The following is a 19,446-nucleotide window of genomic DNA, read 5'->3' on the forward strand; positions in this document are numbered from 1 at the left end:
GTTGCTTTGGTGAGTTAGTTCTTATTTCTAGCCCCTCCATCAGCCAATAGTAATCAACATATCATTTGCATTAAGGGGCAATGTTGTGTCATGCTGAAGAGTTCCACCCCAGAAGTGGCTGCATTTCAGTAGCTATCCAGGTGTGTGATCCCAACATCTGGGGCTGAGCAGCATCGAGGTAGTTTATTTTTACAACTCCCCCTAGGGAACATCAGTAGGATTTCAACTGCAGAGGAGACCTTCAGCCCCAAAGCACAGATCCCTCCCCCTTGAGCTAGAGGAGTAGCTGTAGTAACAGGTTGCTATCTTCTGTGCAAGATGAAGCCAAGCTTTGTACTTTGAGCCTGAATCCCACAGTACCACACACACGTCTCTTTCTTCCTCTCTTTACTAGCACCAGAGTGGGGAATAGCACCTTGGCTTCTGTCTATAATAATGCTTAGCTCTTATATCATTATTTTTATCCATAGGTTTCAAAGCATGTTACAAAAGAAAGTCAGTATCATCACCACTCTTTTACAGATGGGGAAACTGAGGCACAAGGTGACCTCCCTATAGTCACGCAGGAGGTGAGCAGCAGAGTGAAGAATCAAACCCAGCTGTCTTTACTCCTGGCTGAGCCCCATAGCCACTGGGCCTCACCGCTATGCCAATGTCAATGTTCCAGCCCAGTCATATTGCTGTAGAAAGCCAAAACTAAGCCACCAAACCCTGATGAATGGGCTTGTATTGCTCAGGGGGCTGGAAAGCCAGGATATGGAGGTCACCTAGTCCAATCCAGCTCACGTCAGTAGTGACGAGAGGCTGGAACCAGCTAACCCCTCAGGGATGCTTTGATGGGTTTCAGTTTCTATGGGCCAAAGAGCCAGCCCCCAAGGCACTGATCAGCTCCCTTGCTAGCCGCCTAACTGAGGACTGAAGGGACCTTTCATAACATTAATAAAGGGGAAAAGTCATTTTTCAGACAGAAAGGTCTATCCTGCACAGTTCCGTTTTCTATTATATGAGGGTATGTCTACACTGCAAGGTAAACCCGCGCCCAGACTCAGGTTTGAGCCCAACCAACCCCCCTCCCATTCCCACACAAATCTGTCTGACTCCGGTCAGCCAGCGCTCAGGACCCAGGTCTTAGGACCCACCTGGAGAGGGGAGTCCAAGCCCAAGTCTCGCTGAGACTCTGATCCAAACCCTGCCATTTTGCACCAGGGACACAGCTCAAGCCACAGCGCCCAATCAGAAGGTCTGGGTGGACGTGTTAGCACCGCTGGGAGATCTGGGTCCAGCAATTGTAAACCCAGATTTACGATGCAGTGTAGACGCTCACGCTTGAAAACACCAAGTCCTCATGGGCAGGTTCTCCCGGACCCAGCTTTGCGATGCAGCATCGAGGTACCCTTAGGTGCCCACTCATGGACTGGAGCCCCATTGCATTAGGCACCACATGCCCATGAGGCTTCTGGAGCTGAGCCCTTCGCCCAGGAAGAAGTGACACGATGCCCAGAACCTGGTGTGGGCCCTTTGCTTAAGGCTTCAGCTCTATTTCTTCTCATAGAACTAGCAGAGCACATCCGCCGCCCCATCCCCAATCCAGGGCTTGCTGCAAATGACCACAAGGCCCATAGGCTTTGCCCATGAGGATGCCTTTGCAGGATCGGGAGAGAAGCTTTGCTTCTTAGCTTTGTGCCATATATTTCCATCCACACTACCCTCTCAGTCTCCTTCGGTTTCAAGCCCACCAACATGTTATCCTCCGTGAGTTTATAAGGAGTCCCACTGTATGCAGAGTGGGGCCCCCTCCGCCAATCCAACGCTGCTCTTCTAATCAGAGGAGCTGTTGCTCTCAGGGCTGTTTCAGTGGCAACCGTCCACGTCAAGGCAGGATGGGGCTCGTCATGTGGACAGCTCAGCTGACCCAGGGAATGAATCGCGGCTTTTGTTCTTGTCCAGCAACCTGGTGTTGTTTGTGTCGGACACAAAAGGATTGTTTATCGTGTCGGAGGCATAGAAAAGTCCAGCAAAGAAAGGAAAGGCTGTGCCCTCAAGGTCGGCCCCTGTGAGGCCGGGCTTGATTTTCATTGCGGTGTTTAAGCAAAGATCTTTCAGAGTGACTGTGATTTTACAGAAATCAACCGAAACAGGATTTCAGATGGTCCCAGCTCCCCATCACTAGTGTGTTGTGTGGGATTTTCCTTTCTCAGCACTTGCAGGGTTTGCTTCTTTCCAGCAGCCTGGAGCACACAGATCAACGCGAGAGGCTCAGAGTGTAAGAAAAAATAAAAAGTCTGCTTGTCCCTTTTCTGCCAGTTCTTATTTAAGGCCCCCTGATTGCATAGCCCGGGAGAAATTATTTGTCAATGAACTCACCTCCGCCAACACCACAGCGGGAGCAGAGAGACGGGGCTTCCTCCCAGTTCAGATAACATCGGCTTACATTTCCACAGCCCCTTTCATTCCAAAGAGATTGACAAACCTAAAGGGGCCACGCAGAGGGACGTCTCTGCTCTGCCGCTGAAATGCGGCCACTTCTGGGCTGAAACGCAGCAGCTGCGGTGATGGCACACACATCATCATCATCATCATCATCAAAAAACCCCGATTCTCACTGATGGCAAGGCCATTTTACACATGAGGAACAAGCCCACCCTAGCTCAGCGTGGTGGGTCAGGTGGAATCACAAGAGGTGAGACAGCACCAGGCCAAGTGACACAGTGAATATGAGAGACCTTGAATTGGTTCCAGGAGGAGACACACAGAGAGATGCACACGCTGCGGCTAAGCTTCCTCCATTTGCTTCCTAACAGCATGTGTCCCACTCTGGCGCTATCTAGCACGATGAGGCGGCAGGTCAATATTCCCGCCATATGTGACAACTGAATCCAAGCTGCTGCTAATGCAGCTCTCTCCAATATATATGCAGCCGGGCTGTCAACACAAGCATGGGAACCCTGCATGAACCTGCTTTATGCTGAACTTTCACTCGGCCAGCACAATTTTCACCTTGTCACTATCCCCGTTAGCGGATGGTTTGTAGGACTCTGGTTTTGTAGCACTGCCCGCCCCCGCCCCGTCTCTGTGTCACCAATCAAGCTTTAATAATAGCTGTTGAGAAACAAGGGCAAATTCATCCTCAGCTTCACTGGCCTGCACCTTGCACGGTCATTTGCACTGGTGTAACGTGAGTGAAAGACGCTGCCCATTCTGACCTGGTAGCATTTAGATCTATTTTCTCCTGGCGTACAGGATTGTGCAACATGCAAGGCAACAGAGAATCAGGCCCTCCGGTGACTCGAATGTGAGTCTGGCTAGATGCAAACGGTGTAAAGAGCTTCAGGATTTGAACAGCTGTGTGCAACACCGTCCCCAAGAAATGTAGCTCTTTCATATGGGCTGGCCCAAACCACTAACCCCAATCTACTTAAATTGGGGGGTGACCGTGCAAACAAGCCCCTTTGTGGTTTCTCCCAGGCTGCCCCTCAAGCTCAAAAGGAGCTCCCCGTAGACACCCACAAAGTCACCGCTTTGTCCTCCTTAAAACTCTCCTTTTCCGTGATGCCTACAAAAAACTTGACAACAGTTAGCTTGCTGGTTTGCTGAAACTACAGCCCACCATGCTGGCCAATACTGTCTCATCGTTTCCTTGTGCTCCCCTGTCTGTTTCTAGCCACCTGTTGTCTCTTGTCTTCTTGTCACTGTAAGCTGTTTGGGACAGATAAAATCTTTGCTCACCTAGCACACTGGGGTCCTGGTCCCTGGCTGGAGCTCCTAAACGCTACCCCAATGCAAATAACACCTGGCCCTTTTCGTCTATCGATTTAAAAGCACTTTGCACAGATCAGTATTATTGTCCCCATTTTACAGATGGGGAAACTGAGGCACCCAGCAACAGAGCCAGAACTAGAACCCAAGTCTCCTGAGTCTCTATCCACTAGACCACACTGCCTCCCATAACACAGAGTAATAATTACATGCGCACCCAGGAGCCAACTTTGCAGCTCACCTCATGTCTAGCTCTAATAATCCGACTGCAGAGCGTTCGAAGACTAAGCTCAAGACGCAAAGCCAGAAGCTGCACCCCCCCCCAGCAGCCGTGCACGTATTTCACCTACCCATGTGCATCTCAGTGCTGCTGCTCCAGTCAAGTGAATTTCGTCTGGAGCTCTGCAACTTTGTGGTCCTGTCACTGCAATTCAAGCCCTTCTGTGAAGTAGCCTCGTCCTGGGATCCGGGTAGACATCTAGCAATCCTAATCATTCCCGGCAGCGGCTGCTCTGGCAGTACTGAGGCCAAACCTGGAAGCAAAACGGTTCCTAAAATACATCTTGGCACCTTTGGTGGCTCGGCAGAAAAGGAGCCTGTTCGTAAATTTCAAGAGCCAGGGAACTAGTTTTTGGAATCCAAAACTAATAAGAGACGCCAGGTGATTTGGGCTGCCTGAGCAAGATGGGATGGCAGAGGAACAAAAGCGCAGGCACTGCGGTCCAATGTGCTGGAGGCAATATTCTCACTCGGGGCAGTCAATGCCCAGAGCCTCCAAGGAGGTATTTTCAGGTGGTTCCCCTTTCAAAAATGTGTTGGCATCAATTCTGAGGCTGGAAACAGCTGACAAACCTGGAGACTGATTTCCATGGTTTCACCCAAGAAGCAGTGAGAGGGGGCAGTGGGACACGGTTAGGGTGACCAGATAGCAAATGTGAAAAATCGGGACATGGGGTGGGGGGTAATTGGAGCCTATATAAGAAAAAGACCCAAAAATCAGGACTGTGCCTATAAAATCGGGACATCTGGTCACCCTAGACACGGTGAGGGCAGGGCAGCACAGTACCCTGGCATGTTGCAGTCCTGGGGTCTAGACACTTCCCCTCGCTCACCCTTTGTCCACTGACAGTGGAAGTTTCGTTGGGGCAGGGGGTGCAAACTTTCTTGGGGTATCTCGGTGGCAGTGCTACAGAAATATTAGTAACAATGAATAACGATGCTGTACTTACCAGACCTGCCTGTAACGGGTGATACCAGCATCTCCCCCAATGAGAATTCAGCGAAGCAGATCAATGCCCTCATCAGTGGAGGCAAGTCTCTGACCACTGCATACATCATCCCACTATAAACCACACCCTCCCACTCAGCGTAGTGCTCTGCAAGGCTGTTGAGAGAGGCGTAAAGGGGGGACAACTGTACCGGGCCTTTCCCCCCTCCCCCGACATCTCTGTAAATAAAGTGAAATGGGAGGGGTTGGGGTGCTAGCAAACATGATGTACCAGGCCCCAAATTTCTCTTGATGGGCCTGGCCCGCTGCTCCCTGCTGCTGCTCGCAGAAGTGCCACATTACAACAACCTCAAGTAATGAGACCCCTTCTTGGTGCAGCAGCAGGACCCTCTCATTAGCCAGCACAGTGGAGACACCAACAGCGGGCGGGCTGGTGAACAGGGCTAGGCATGGTCATGCTCACAACTCTGGTGGAGTTGTGGGAGCGCCTGCTGTTGCTGCCACCAGAGATGGGAAATCGTAACCAAAAAAAAAAAGGGAGTGTTGGTGCAGCCCAACGGCGGACACTCATGAAGCACTAAACTCTCCAGGCCTGATGCTCAGTCACCCGTGGGCCCCTTTCTGCTCCGGCAGAATAAAGGGGCCTTGAAGTGAAAAGAGCCTTTTGAGGATCCCCCTATGCAGGTGTGGCATTAATGTAAAGGCCTTGCTCCCAGCCCCCAGCAAAAGGCTGGGTCAAGGACATGGCCAGAGAACACTATGCTATGACTAGTCTCTGCTTTCTGGGGGCCATGGGGTACAAAGCATAAGTTAGAGCAGCCTCAGGGCTACCTTATCCCAGGGGCCTCCCAGAATACATGGAATGCAAATGTGTCTTAAAACCACCTTCATCCCACCCTCCACACCAATCCCGGCCCCCAGTGTCAAAACAAAGTAACTAAGACCAGGCCCTCCAGGTCAGCCCACCGCTCCGTGAACTCGAAACCAAGGTTGTGGGAAAGGGACAGCACAAACGAGGCTCCATGCCTGTCTCCCTACACTCCACCTAGGCAGGGAGCTGCCTTGAAAGATTATTGATATCAGGAAGCACAATGCAGTCTCTGATGATAGGCGCTGGAGTTCTCTAAGAGCTTGCATCGGTCACTTCTTACCACACAACATGATGCCGTCAGTCGTGCCACGCCAAATTCTGACCCGATGTAAGTCGATGCAACTCCGTCGTCTTCAACAGTTTCACTCACTAACACCAGCTCTGAACCGGCTGCTCCTTTCCTGCGGAGATTCTTTACGGATTTTTGTATTCAGATGAAAGCTTTTTTGGAGCTTCCTGGTTGGAAACGTCTCAGTAGCCACCGCGTGAGTTGCTCTTCAAAGGCCAAAGAGATCATAATACTTTGCACTTCTAAAGGGCCTTTCATCTGAGGAGCTCGCGCACTTTACACATGTTAATGGATTAACCCTCTCAGTGCTGCCTAAGTCCATTTTATTGTATCAATTTTACAGATGCAGGGGGAGGAACCTGCAGCACAGAGAGGATAAGTGACTTACCCAAGTTTACACAGTGAGTCAGTGGCATGGCTGGGAAGAGAACCCAGGCGTCCTGATTCCCAGTGCCCTGTTCTAAGCTCTACAAATTGGAAGAGTACAACCCTGATTCTCCAAATTCCACATACCCAGAGGCTGGTTGTGTCCCTTGGGTTTGCAAAGTCTGAGCATCACTCATGAAAATGAACTGTAATGTAATCTCTGTAAGAGGAGCTCTGCATATGACATCGAGTCTCAGTCAAGAGGCAAAGAACGGGATATGCTGGAGCTTAGAGGCTAAATGTGCCAGTGTGCTGAAAAACAGGATTATTATTTGTATTATGGTAACACAGGAGTCCCAGTCACGAACAAGGACCCACAGTGCTAGGTGCTGTACAAAACACAGAACAAAAAGACTATCCTTACCCCCAAAGAGCTTACAATCTAAGTAAAAGATGAGAAACAACAGGTGGATACTGACAGATGGGGGATTACAGCGAAAGAATGAGACGATATTGGTTAGCATGATAGGCAGCCGTCTCAGCCCACCAGCTGTCCAACCGGTGTCAAGTTTTTTGCAGGCATCACAGTAAAGGAGAATTTGAGGGAGGACAATGAGCTGGTTTTGTGGCTGACCACAGGGAATTTGCTCCTGTTTCTCCCAAGCAGGGAACAAAGTACAGAAGTGCTGCCTGAAGACCAGAGTGACCGCTGTTGGAAAAGGAGGTTTCAACCCCTTTGGAGAGTCGAACTAAATGAAAGAGCCAAGCAGCTGGTACTGAAAGCAACGCTCCATCTCCACTTGTCTCCAGTCCTTTGGAGTGAGATTGGACCCTTCATCTGGTTAGTTTTAACTGGATTGTCCTTACCGATTGTGACGGTGCACGACTCACCACTGCGGTGCCTCCTGCTGGTCGTCCAGGGAATCAGCGTTTCCAGCCTCCGGAGTGCCCTCTGCGGGCCGGTGTCCCGCTACCACTGGTCCGTCGCCGTGTCCCTCCCAGGACCCAGTGCCCCTTGTCTTTGGGGTGCTGCCCCCTGGCAATACCCCTGCAGTCTCAGGGTCTCCCCACCCAGGGGAACCCCCAACCCTCTATCCCCACCTTGCCTCAGTCATGGGTTACTGCCAGTCACCATCTAGCCCCCGCTCACTGGGGCAGACTGCAGTGTAAAAGCCACTCATCATAGGCAAGGAGGATTTGGACCTGTTGCCTCTGCCTGCCCCCTGCAATCCCAGTACCTAATTGGCCTTCCACTAGGCCACAGCCTGGGGGGGTTTCCAGGCTAGAGCTCCCCAGCTCCCTTGGCCTTCCCTCCAGCCCTGCTCCACTCCAGGTACCTTCTCTCAGCTCCCTGCAGCCAGGTCCCTCTCTCTCAAAATTAGAGAGAGTCTATGGCCCCAGCCCTCTTATAAGAGCCAGCTGGGCCCTCATTAAGCCAGCCTCGGCCTGATTGGGGCATGGCCCCCAACTGAGGCTGCTTTCCCCAATCAGCCCGCTTTTCCTTCTCTGCCACAGCCCTCTCCCTGGGCTGTTTTAAGCCTTTTAAGGCAGGAGCGGGTGACCATCCTGCTACACCGATCAAAAGAGAAAGATGGAAAATGCACGGGTGTGGCTGCCCTGGCAAATGCCAGATATACAGTTCCCCAAGGTGGCTGCTCCACCTGGGGGAAGCCCAGGAGTGGTTTTGCCAGAGCAGGTGCACCCTGGCATATGACCCTTTCTTTGCAACCCCCCTCCCCCCTCAAAGGAGGAGCAAATATTAGACTAGAGTGGATCGATTTGGATAAATCTCGCTCACCTGTGAACTGTTAAGTTTAACTAGGCTACAGCTGGTGCTGTTTGTCTGGGTTTTAATGCCTTGGAAGCAAAAAAAATGAAGAACTCACAAGAACAGTATGTTCTTTGAACTAAAACACCAAGTTTGCGTTTATTTGGGTATATTGGACCTATTGTCTTCGTCTGCTATAAGCTATAGCTAGACAAAAAGAGAAGATGCGATGCATGAAGTTAATAACTTCTTGGGTCAGATCCTCAGCTGATGTAAATCAGCATAGCTCTATGGACATCCATTGGTTTACTCCAGTTGAGAATCTAGTCTCTTGTCTGTCTGTCTGCATACGGACTTTCCCCTTTGGGTCACTGCAGGTCTCAGGGAATTAAGGAAATAAAACTGAGAATCCCCTGTGTTCACATATGGTGCATTACGTAGTGGACTTGAATTTTATAACAGCAGGTTAAAACGTTCGCCTGGATGAATTCAGGGGGTGGGTATTTAGATGTAGAGCCTTTTCATCTCCATGGTGCCAGTTCAACTACAACCCAGGTTGGTATTTACTAAAGATTGTTCCCATCGGATGTGAAACAAGTTGTAGATTTCAGTTAATTTCTGAGAGGGCTATATCTCTGTCCCTAAGAGGGGGTCTTTGTGGCTTTGCAGCTGAGGCAGGAGATTAAGTAACAGCGCAGTTCCAATTAGCAGAGTATTTGGGACCTTAGCCACTTTCTGGGACTTTAGGTCAGCTACGCAATATGGTTAAATTCCCATCTACACTAAACATTGTAACTGGGCCAGGGGGTAATTGTATTATTTTTTTAGTAGTTCTGCAGCACTGTAGATCTCTATGTATGGCACTAAATAAAGCAGATGACAATGGAATCCCTGCTCCAAATTGTTTGCAATCTATATTGACAATACTATGGGGTGGAGAAGGAAGTGCAGGAGGCCCCAACAAGATGGTCACTTCAGAGACTAATGAATGCTGCTTGACGGTAACTATGTCTGTTTCATTTATAAGAGAGATAAATGTAGTTCATAAGGCTCCTTGAAGAAATGGGGTTTGAGAATGGACTCAAATGAGGAGTGAATTATAAGGGATAACCAATGACAACTGAGTCAGTAATGTAGATACAGAAGAAGCAAGGCAAATAAAGATGATTATTATTATATTATTATTGGTCAGTATCAGTAAAATACTTTTTGCTTATATTGTACGGTTCGGTATTTCAAGTGACCTAGGGGATTTAGAATGCCCCATTCCTCTTAATATTAATGAGAGCTGAGGCCCAGATCCTCAAACGTATTTAGGCTCTTAACTGCCATTAAAATCAACTGCAGTTAGGGGCCTACATACCTTTGTGGATCTGGCCCTGAATATCCCAATCTCAACCCAGCCTTCCCCCTGCCACCCCCGCTATTTTTTATTGCAGTCAAGCTTTTTAGCTCGAGTCTCCCAGTTACTAAGACGCTATGTAAACAGGCTCTGCTCGATAACAATATTCCATGGCTCCACAGGCAATAAAAACTCAAAGCTCAGGTTCCACGGAACAGGCCCAGCATAGAGATTTTCCGCTTCCTTTGGAGCATCAGGCATTGCCCATTGGCAGAAGTCCTGTACTGGTGGTTCAGTGGTCTGTTTCAGGGCTTGGTGTTTCTGCCCTTACCACCTTCACAACAGGCTGACACCAAGGCAAACAGGAACCTTTATGGAAATTTACATCAGTGATATTAAGGGAGATTAAGATGCAGGTCCTGAGTCAATGCTATGACTAGTGGGAGATCACATGGATATGTTAGGGGACATTAGTGTAAGAAGAGCACAATGAAGAGGATAAGGGATTGGAATAAAAGGGGATAAAGACACAGGAACAGATGGCCTGCGTGCCAACATACTACCGTAGGTGAGGGAAGACATTTGTTAAGCTAGGACTGCTATTGTCTGCGCTTTGGATAGAAAATATTTCAGTGGAGAGAAAAAGATCACAACAAAGCACCGGGGTTTGGAGCATAAAGCCTTTTCAGCTTGAATTAGAATCGAGCAGTTAATACTGGACTGATTTGTGAAGGAGACAATGAGAAGTGACTTGATGATAAGGGCCTTAGCTAACCGGAAGGCACTTGGGTTAGTGAAAGCTTTTCTTGCCTTAAAACTTACTTGACTTTTTCCCAAACAGCTCATAGAGTGGGTAATTAAATTGATACAATTGACATATCTATGCAGCTTCCAAAGGGCATTTGATAACGTTCTGGATAGAAAAAGACCTTTTGTTTGTTTGTTTTTCCTCTCTGTAAGACAGGAAGCAAGAATTAGATTATGAAAAAAAAATAATGAAGTGATGCAGCCCATTCCAGATAATGAATATGCACATTTTCCAAATGACCAGCAGGAAACCATAAAACACACTTTACTGTAGGTCTGTTCAATAAATACAGACTATCCCCAAGGCAGTTGAATACAGCTATTCATATTTACTGATGACATAACTGGGTAGAAAAAAGACATGCATACTCATGGTACGACGGATGGATTTACTAGATAAGAAAATGAGAGGTTTAAATGGCAGATGACATCTCATATATCATATCAAGTCAAATCAAGTTATGGCTTTATGGACCATCAGCTCTCCAAAGATGGGGTTTGATCTAAGTCCCATTGTAGTGAACAGGAGTCTTGTCACTGACATTAATGGGAGTTGGATCAGCCTTGTGATGAGGAGCTCAGTAGAGAAATAAGTATGGTCCGATGGTAATGGCACTACCTGAGAACTGGGTTCAAATCCTTTCTTTGCCACAGACTTCCTCTGTGACCTTGGACAAATCACTTAGCCACTGTGTCTCGGTTTCCCATCTGGAAAATGGGAATAATAGTAATCGTTCTTTCCCCCGGGTGCTGTGAGGATAAATACATTAATGATTGAGAGGTGACAGACATTACACCACTGGGGGCCATGTATAATATCTAGCACTTTTCATCAATGGATCTCGAAGCAATTTACAAAGGAAGTCAGTATCATTATCCCCATTTTACAGATGGAGAAACTGTGGAATCCGGCAGCAGAGCCAGGACTAGAACCTATGTCTCCGGAGTCCCAGTCCAGTGCGCTATCCCATTGGAATACCTTAGATAGCAAAGGAAAATGAACCCATTAAATATACTAGAACATTTCCTAGTAAATATTCCAGACAACCAGAGGAAGGAGAAATATCACAAAGAAGGGGACATAGACGCATTACTGTCGATAAGCACCTACTATATTTATCAGTTTTTCATGAGCTATAGCTCCATTCCACTAGCAGCTCTTTAAACAAGTTGTTACTTTTGCTGGTGATCTAATGATCCACTGTAGCTTATTACCCTTCAGTGATAGGATAGGAAAATAATTTTGTTTGTGCATTGAAAATATTAATTTACGGGACCAGATCCAGACCTGGTGTGTGAGTGGAATCCCAGAGCCATATCCTGTTACACAAAAGATGAATTTGGCCCAGGATGTCAAACTAAGAAGTACAAGAGAGGCCATAGATTTTCTGATGACATGCAGAGACCTGCACATTTAGAATGTGGTTAGTCTCCCATGACACACACAGACAGGCAGGAATGAGATCCAAGGAAACATTTCCAACATGCATTTCTCATCATAAGACTCCACTGCTTTTAAAAATTATTCTATCCCTCACAGAGATGAAACTGACCTCATTTCACTCCTAATGTCTGACAAGAGGGTTAACATGCTGGGTGTGGCATGATTATACACAGATCTGATCCTGCAATCCTTTCACATGCAGTGCTGTCATTGCTTTCAACAGAAGCTTTGCACATGAAACAATGACAGAATGTATAGAAGGATTATCTTCTATGGCTTGATATCTGATCATGTGTCTCACTGCAGTTCTGATACTTCCCACCCACAGGCATGGGAGCTTTATAACTGAAATGTTGTAATTTGCTAACCAGTTCATCATGCAGATCTGATATTAGCGGAAAACAGACACTGATGTCCGAACAACTGAGACAGCTGGTTCAAGTGGACACATCCAAATTTTTTTCTCAAAAAGAACAGGAGTACTTGTGGCACCTTAGAGACTAACAAATTTATTTCAGACACAATTAACTTAGGCCTAAACAGAGACTGGGAATGGTTGGGTCATTACACTAATTGAATTTTTTCCCCCCCATGTTAAGTTCTCCTCACACCTTCTATGGGTCATCTCGATTATCACTTCAAAGTTTCTTCTTCTGCTGTTACTGATAGCTCATCTCAATTGATTGGCCTTTTACAATTGGTATGCGTACTTCCACCTTTTCATGTTCTCTGTATGTATAAATATCTTCTGTCTGTGTGTTCCATTCTATGCATCCGATGAAGTGGGCTGTAGCCCACGAAAGCTTATGCTGAAATAAATGTGTTAGTCTCTAAGGTGCCACAAGGACTCCTGTTCTTTTTGCGGATACAGACTAACACGGCTGCTACTTAGAAAAAAAATTTACAAACAGTGAATCCCAGTGTTTATAACATCTCAAGCGGCAACATGTAAACATAACATGAAAAGTTATTCCGTAACTCTGTTTTTGTTTTGTGCAGGATGGTTTCTTGTCCTCCCAGATATAGTTTGCAGTACTACTTCTTATCTTTGGGAATTCATTTATAGATTTCTGATTAAACAAGCCAACTGGAGCAGCTATATATGAATGTCAAAAGTAAAGGTATGACAGAAATCTATGGCATAAATTTTATAGCTGCAGGAAGCTACTTGATACAGGTCAAGTAAGTTACTCAAAGAGAATAAATGTCATGTAAAGAATGACTTTGTGGAGTCTCACTCTTATCAGGAGAAACCACCCCCAAGCCAATCCCATTCAGAGCAACAAGTTTCCAGAATGGTTGGCATAGAAATCTGTAACCTGACGAGACGGGCCAGCTATACAAATTGGACCAGGATTATATGCTAAGGTACAACTAGTGGAAGGTGATTATTTTAAGTGAGAATTTAATAAAATTATTTTGAAGAAAATGACAGTAAACCCCCTTATCCATGCAGAATCTGCCTCTGTCATCCTTCCTTTTGAAATGAGAAAAGGAAAAATCTATTTAGTTTTAAATGACAAGGGCCAGATTCTGATCAGTTTACTCACACTGAATAGCATTTTACTGCTCCAGTAATCTCATTGACTTTACTGGGATTGGAGTAGGGAGCCATTCAAAATAAGGGTATACAATCTGGCTCTAAGAAATCCTTTTGTCATCAGAATGTTTTAAAAATAACTGAACTAAAATAAAGAATCAGTGGGATTAGAATAGGTTTTTATTTTTAATATATATATTTGAATAATTTGTTCAATAAGAGTTCAATGTGAAACAATGTCAAATATGTTGTCCAGCAGCCAGACTAATTAAAGTGAAATTGTTCTTCTACCATTCAGACTCATCCTGTGAAGAGAAGGCAAGATGGTTACCATTTCCTTGAAATACAAAACAGTTGCTGGAAATGTCTTTTCTAAAAATAACATATTAACTTCCTATAAGGGTACATGAAAATTTTCATTCTGCATGTTTAATAAAAGAACTATCTGAGCTATTTTTAATTTGGACCACTTCATTTCTGGTAGCGGTGGAAAGTTTTTATCATATTCTTTATTAACTAATTTGGAAAAAAATCAGTAGATCAGAATAAACCAATTCCAGTTAATAAAACATGCTTCGTTTTTATGCCACGGAAGTTTAAGCATGACTTCAGTTTATCCCAAAAGCTGGATAATGTTTTTGTTGATTCTTCCTCAAAGCAATAGTGGCATTAAGATACCAGTCTTCTGCAGTTAGAAAAATGCCACAGTGAAAAAGTATTTAAGGAAAACCCTGGGCCTGATCTTGCAATTCTTTTCTAAGAAATCTTTAGTGCCTACAGTAGGCCTGTTGGTTTCAATGGGCCTGTATGTGAGAGCGAGTATGGGTTGCAGCACTGACCCTACCAAAGCAGCCTTGAAATTCTGGTGATCTCAGTTCAAATCCCAGTTAAGATGGCAAAGGAATCAATTTTGTGGTCTTGCTCTAGTTCCCATATGTTCACAGTTACTTTGGCCTGACTGATGCTGTCTGAACAGCACAGGGTCAGGAGTGAGGGGCATTGACAAAACTCGGTAGGAGGAAGTTTGCATAGCACCTGCCTACAGTCTGCTGGATTCAAATGAGGCAAAGCCAAGAGATCTTGATTACCTGTGCCAATGACTCTTCAACTATGCAGCTGCGTTTAGAAGAAAAACAACAAATTAAACGAGATATCAATATCTCCAGCATGAGATCTACGCCACCTTTTTATTCAACTACTAAACTCTTTTATTGAACTACTACACTACTCCTTTCAAAGCACTATAGTTTTTGCTACCGTATCTTATATTTTTCAATAAGACTAATCTATAATCGACATGACTATGCATTTGTATTGCACCAAGAGGGTGCTAGATGCTTTAAAATATTTTTATTGTACTGCAGTAGCATGGAGGAGCCCCAGCGCCCCATTTACTAAGTGCTGTACAACACAGAAAACAAAAAGGCATTCCCTGACCAAAGAGCTTTCAAGACACGTAAAAAACCACAATCCTGCTACCGTTGATTTATAAGCTAGGCTCAAGGCTCAGGCCACAATTTAAAACTCATTTGGGGTGTCTCCATTTTTGAGTGCCTGACTTTAAACATATAGGGTGAAATCCTGGCTTCACTGAAGTGAATGGGAGCTTTGCCAGCGATTTCAGCAGAGCCAAGGTTTCACCCTTAGGCTTGATTTTCAGAGGTGCTGAACACCTGCAGCTCCTATTGCGTTCAAGTGGAGTTATGGATGCTTAATGCTTCTGAAAAACTGGCCCTATGTGTCTCAAGTTGGCCATCCAAACATACAAAGAGGCAGCCAAATTCTTTGGTACCAATGAAGTGGTTACATAAGAACAGCCATAATGGGTCAGGTCAATGGTCCACTGAGCCCAGGATCTTGCCTTCTGACAGTGGCCAGTGTCAGATGCTTCAGAGGGAATGGACAGAACAGGGCAATTACTGAGTGATCATCCCATGTCGTCCAGCCCCAGATTATAGATACTTTAACAGCGAATACTTGAACTTGAGTTTTTGGGTGTATTTTGCATCTTTTAAATGTGAAATTAAGTAAAAACCTATGTACAATGAGCTTAGAAACAAAGTGCTTTGCTAACACCTGAAGTGCAATGTTTTTAAGAAACATTCAGTGTCATCATATGGTACCTTGAGCTATCTTCACCAGTCTGAGTTGCAACAGTCCTGTGTTGCAAAAACAAACAAAAGCAGATTAATTACATGTCTTTTGCATCCTTCTTAAGTACGATATTAGTTTTAAGATCAGAAAATCAAATCTACTTTAAGCTTTTAAAATTCACTTTGGCAAATCCAACACGATACAAGCTGGTGAATGAACAAAAAGACATTTCTTATTCTTTCAAGGACGATTACAAAGATGAATTTCTAAAGAGGAGACAACATACTACGCTTATTTAGTCAAAAGTCACATCACTGACATCATTACAAAAGCATTTCCACAGAAACAGAACAAATAATTAAATAAGTGCTTTCCAGACATTATCAAAGCATTTTAAACCAAAACAGGCCCAGAAAACAACAAAATGCAATTAAGCCCTAATTCAAGACCTGATTTTACAATCTGATGCTACGATGAGTAGTACTTTATGCTATGTGCAGTGCAGTCCCATTGACTCCTAGAGTAAGGGAATATGACTGGTAAAATTTGGTCTTTAGAAAATATCTTCTTATGGATCTTTTAAAAACATACAAAACAGTACAGTATAAAGATCTCTAAGTGTGTGTAGCTTCTTGGCCTACAATAGTTCTTATAGGAATATATCTGAGAGCTCATAAATTAGCAAAGTGAAATAAAACACAGTCACACCTGTGATCAAAAAGGCAACCAATACATATTTTACAAGATGAAGATAAGGAGAATTGCTTAATTTGAGCTGAAAGGCAGGATTTATCCATTCAAAATTATTCTATAAATAGTGACATTATAATGGAGGTGCACTGGATTGACTATGTTTAACCTCTTTTCTTAGCTCTCTCATGCTAGGAATAGCTTCTAATCCCAAATGCTATTCTTACTGAGATTAACAGGACCAAGAGCTGTTCTCTGTTCTTCAATATTAATGAATCAGAGCGGATATTCTTTAAAAGAAGTATTAGCTCCTTTCCTGTAAAAACAGAAACCTTTCTGGTACTCCAAACCAAGGGCTACAACAGTCTGATTTGCCAGGCGCTGACTTCCATGTTTAGTTCTGAGTAACAGAGACACTTGGTTCTTAGGCAGTTATAAAAGCCTGTAATACAGAAGTTACAATGCTGAAGACGCCGCTTCCCCGTACAAAACAATCTGATCACTCAGATTTGATACAAACCGCTTTGGTGACAGTTTGAAGCCAAAGCCACTTCCCGGGGTTGGAAGGAAAATCTCTGCAGCTGTTTGAATGCACCACTCTCAAATTAGGGGCAGAAGCAACAGAGAAGTTGGAGGAGGTGAGGAAGGGAAGCACAGAAAAGAAGCGAGTGAGAAAGCTTTTAAAATATGAATTATAAAAAAAAAAACAGGTGGCTTAGAAAAACAAAGTTGTAATGCCATCTTTCTTATGGTCAGCGTTATGACCAGGAACCACTGAACAGATGAGATGCAATAGGTAGCACAGGACAAAAAGAGGCATCCTTGAATACTAGAATCTGACAAAGGAAAGAAATAAGTGGACCAGTCAGTATAATACTCCCTTGCCACCTATAAAAACTGGACTTAGGCCCAGATCCTCAAAAGGTATTTAGCCACCTAACTCCCATTGATTTTAAAGTACAAGTTTCTGTCTGACAGGGATTTATTCATATAGGTTGTATGCCTAATGGCCAAAAGGAAACGTCATAGCTTTTTGAAACAATAGAATGCTCCCAGAAATCTGCTTTTTAACAACACTGAAGAGAAAAGCTGCAAGGGATTTCAGGATGTCTCTACTCTACTCAAAATACATTTGGATTTCTTCCACTCTGTTCCTTGAGAGACTCCTCCTATTACATGGTAACCAATCTTGCATATATGCTGGCTGCCTGACCAGTTCCAGCGGTGGCGAGTTTTCCTTTGTTCCACATGTCTCAAGGCCCATCCTTCTCACACTAGGTTTAATGTTCGCTTTTGGTTTCGAGATAAGTCTCTGCTCACTGCCTCTTATGAAAAACCTTTATTCACTAGCTGAATTACTCATTAGGCATGACGTCCCAATAACTGGTTATACAAGACATCTGAGCAAATTGATAAGCCCTCTCCATCTGTGGAGTCCTATTTATTACCTGTATCCTCAGCACAGGAAATACCTAACTAGAATGGCATTTGGGCTTGTGTCACACCTATAGCTGCTCCCACATTTACACTCTTGAAGAATTAATTAGGAAAGTAGCAGGTGGCAACCCTCAATGCCAAATGCTTAGAGAAGGTTGCCAGCCAATGCCTTTGCCACTTGACACCCGGGGTGTATGCTCAATGGTTACTCCCACTCCCTTCACTGATTCACATTCATTTTAAGGACAAATGTAGCTGCAAATAACTCCACTGAGACCAAGCATAGCTGTAGCAATTAGATAAAGCAAGTAATAAAAGCTAGGGATGCTTCCAAACACACTCCTTAAATAAGATCCATAGAGAAGAACAGAAATGATACCAATAGTTAGAAAAACTGAGGTCCTGAGCAACTGTGGTCATTATTTATTTATCACACATTTAGCAAAGCACCCATCCCTGCTTACAAAAATGAAGAGCTATGTCTGTCTGTCATAGGTACTTACATGAGCCCCAACTGAGCACCACAGTCTTTAATGCAATATCCTTGCAATTCTCCTGAGAGGCAGGGAAGTGCTATTAACCTCATTTTACAGATGGGGAACTGAAGCACAGAGACATTAAGTGACTTGTCCAAGGTCACACGAGGAGTCTGTGGCAGAGCAGGGAACTGAACTCGAGTCTCCCAAGTCTTAAGTATTTGCAGGTATGAACCTTGCCAAAACCTGAATCTGTGTTGACAGGGAGTTTGGTAACTGCAAATCAGATGTTCAGACCACTAAAGCATCCCCATTTATTTAATAAAGGTCTCTCAGGTCAATGCAACTGAGATATTTTTAATTTAGATCTAATTCTGGATATACATTTTCTATTGCACATCCATGCGGAGGCAAAGAGGTTGGATGCTGATAAATCTGGATAATTCACTAGATGTCTTAGTGACAAATTAACAATAAAGACATGTATATAGCAATTTTCTTCAGAGGATCTCAAAGCACTTTAGAAAAGTGTCTTAGTATTATTCTTATTTTGTAGATAGGAAAAACGAGGCATGAGATAGTTAAGTGTGTTGACCAGTGTCACATACTGAGTGGGTGGCAGAGTCAGGGGGAGAAATAAGAACTCCTGAATCCCAGTGCCAGGTTCTAATCTATAGACCACTCTCATACTGAGAACTGGTTGCACAAACATTTTTAGCAAGATACACAGAGATTTAACTATGCAACTTTCAAACAGTAAAGGCAGCCGGAAGGTTGGACTCCCAACGCACCACACTGAAAGTTCACGCCTTAAGGAATCTAAAGACTATAGTTGGCTGCAGAATCCTTCACAAGTTATTGCTATTTCAATGCACACACAGATTTAGGGACCCATGTATCACAGCTATATACAAAGGACTCTGAGACTGGCTAATCCTGTCCAAACATTTCCAAAAGATGCTGTCTAGCAGATCTTCTCATTATATTTACCAACTTGTCATTCACCTTCTCTTATTATTCCCTCCTATGGATCTTCACTAAACCAGGTGCAAGGGGAGATGAAAATGACACACCCTCTCTTTCAGAAGAAATTTACCCCAAGGGAGGGGCATGGTAGTGACACTGCTTGCGGTACTTACTAGTTTTAAATCCCACTGGGAGTTCCTCACCAATCCTCCCAAAAGCTGCTAAGAGGATGCCCTGCCAGCATCATCCACACTTTGGGCAGTGCTGGCCCTTTACAGCATCCCTCCAGTCAATGGAAGACTGTGGCCACTTAATTCAACATGGAAACCATCCCAGTAGTGTAAGTACCACAAAAAACACAACATTTACATG

Source organism: Malaclemys terrapin, chromosome 21 (assembly GCF_027887155.1).
Source record: "Malaclemys terrapin pileata isolate rMalTer1 chromosome 21, rMalTer1.hap1, whole genome shotgun sequence".
In the NCBI taxonomy this organism is placed as follows: domain Eukaryota; kingdom Metazoa; phylum Chordata; order Testudines; family Emydidae; genus Malaclemys; species Malaclemys terrapin.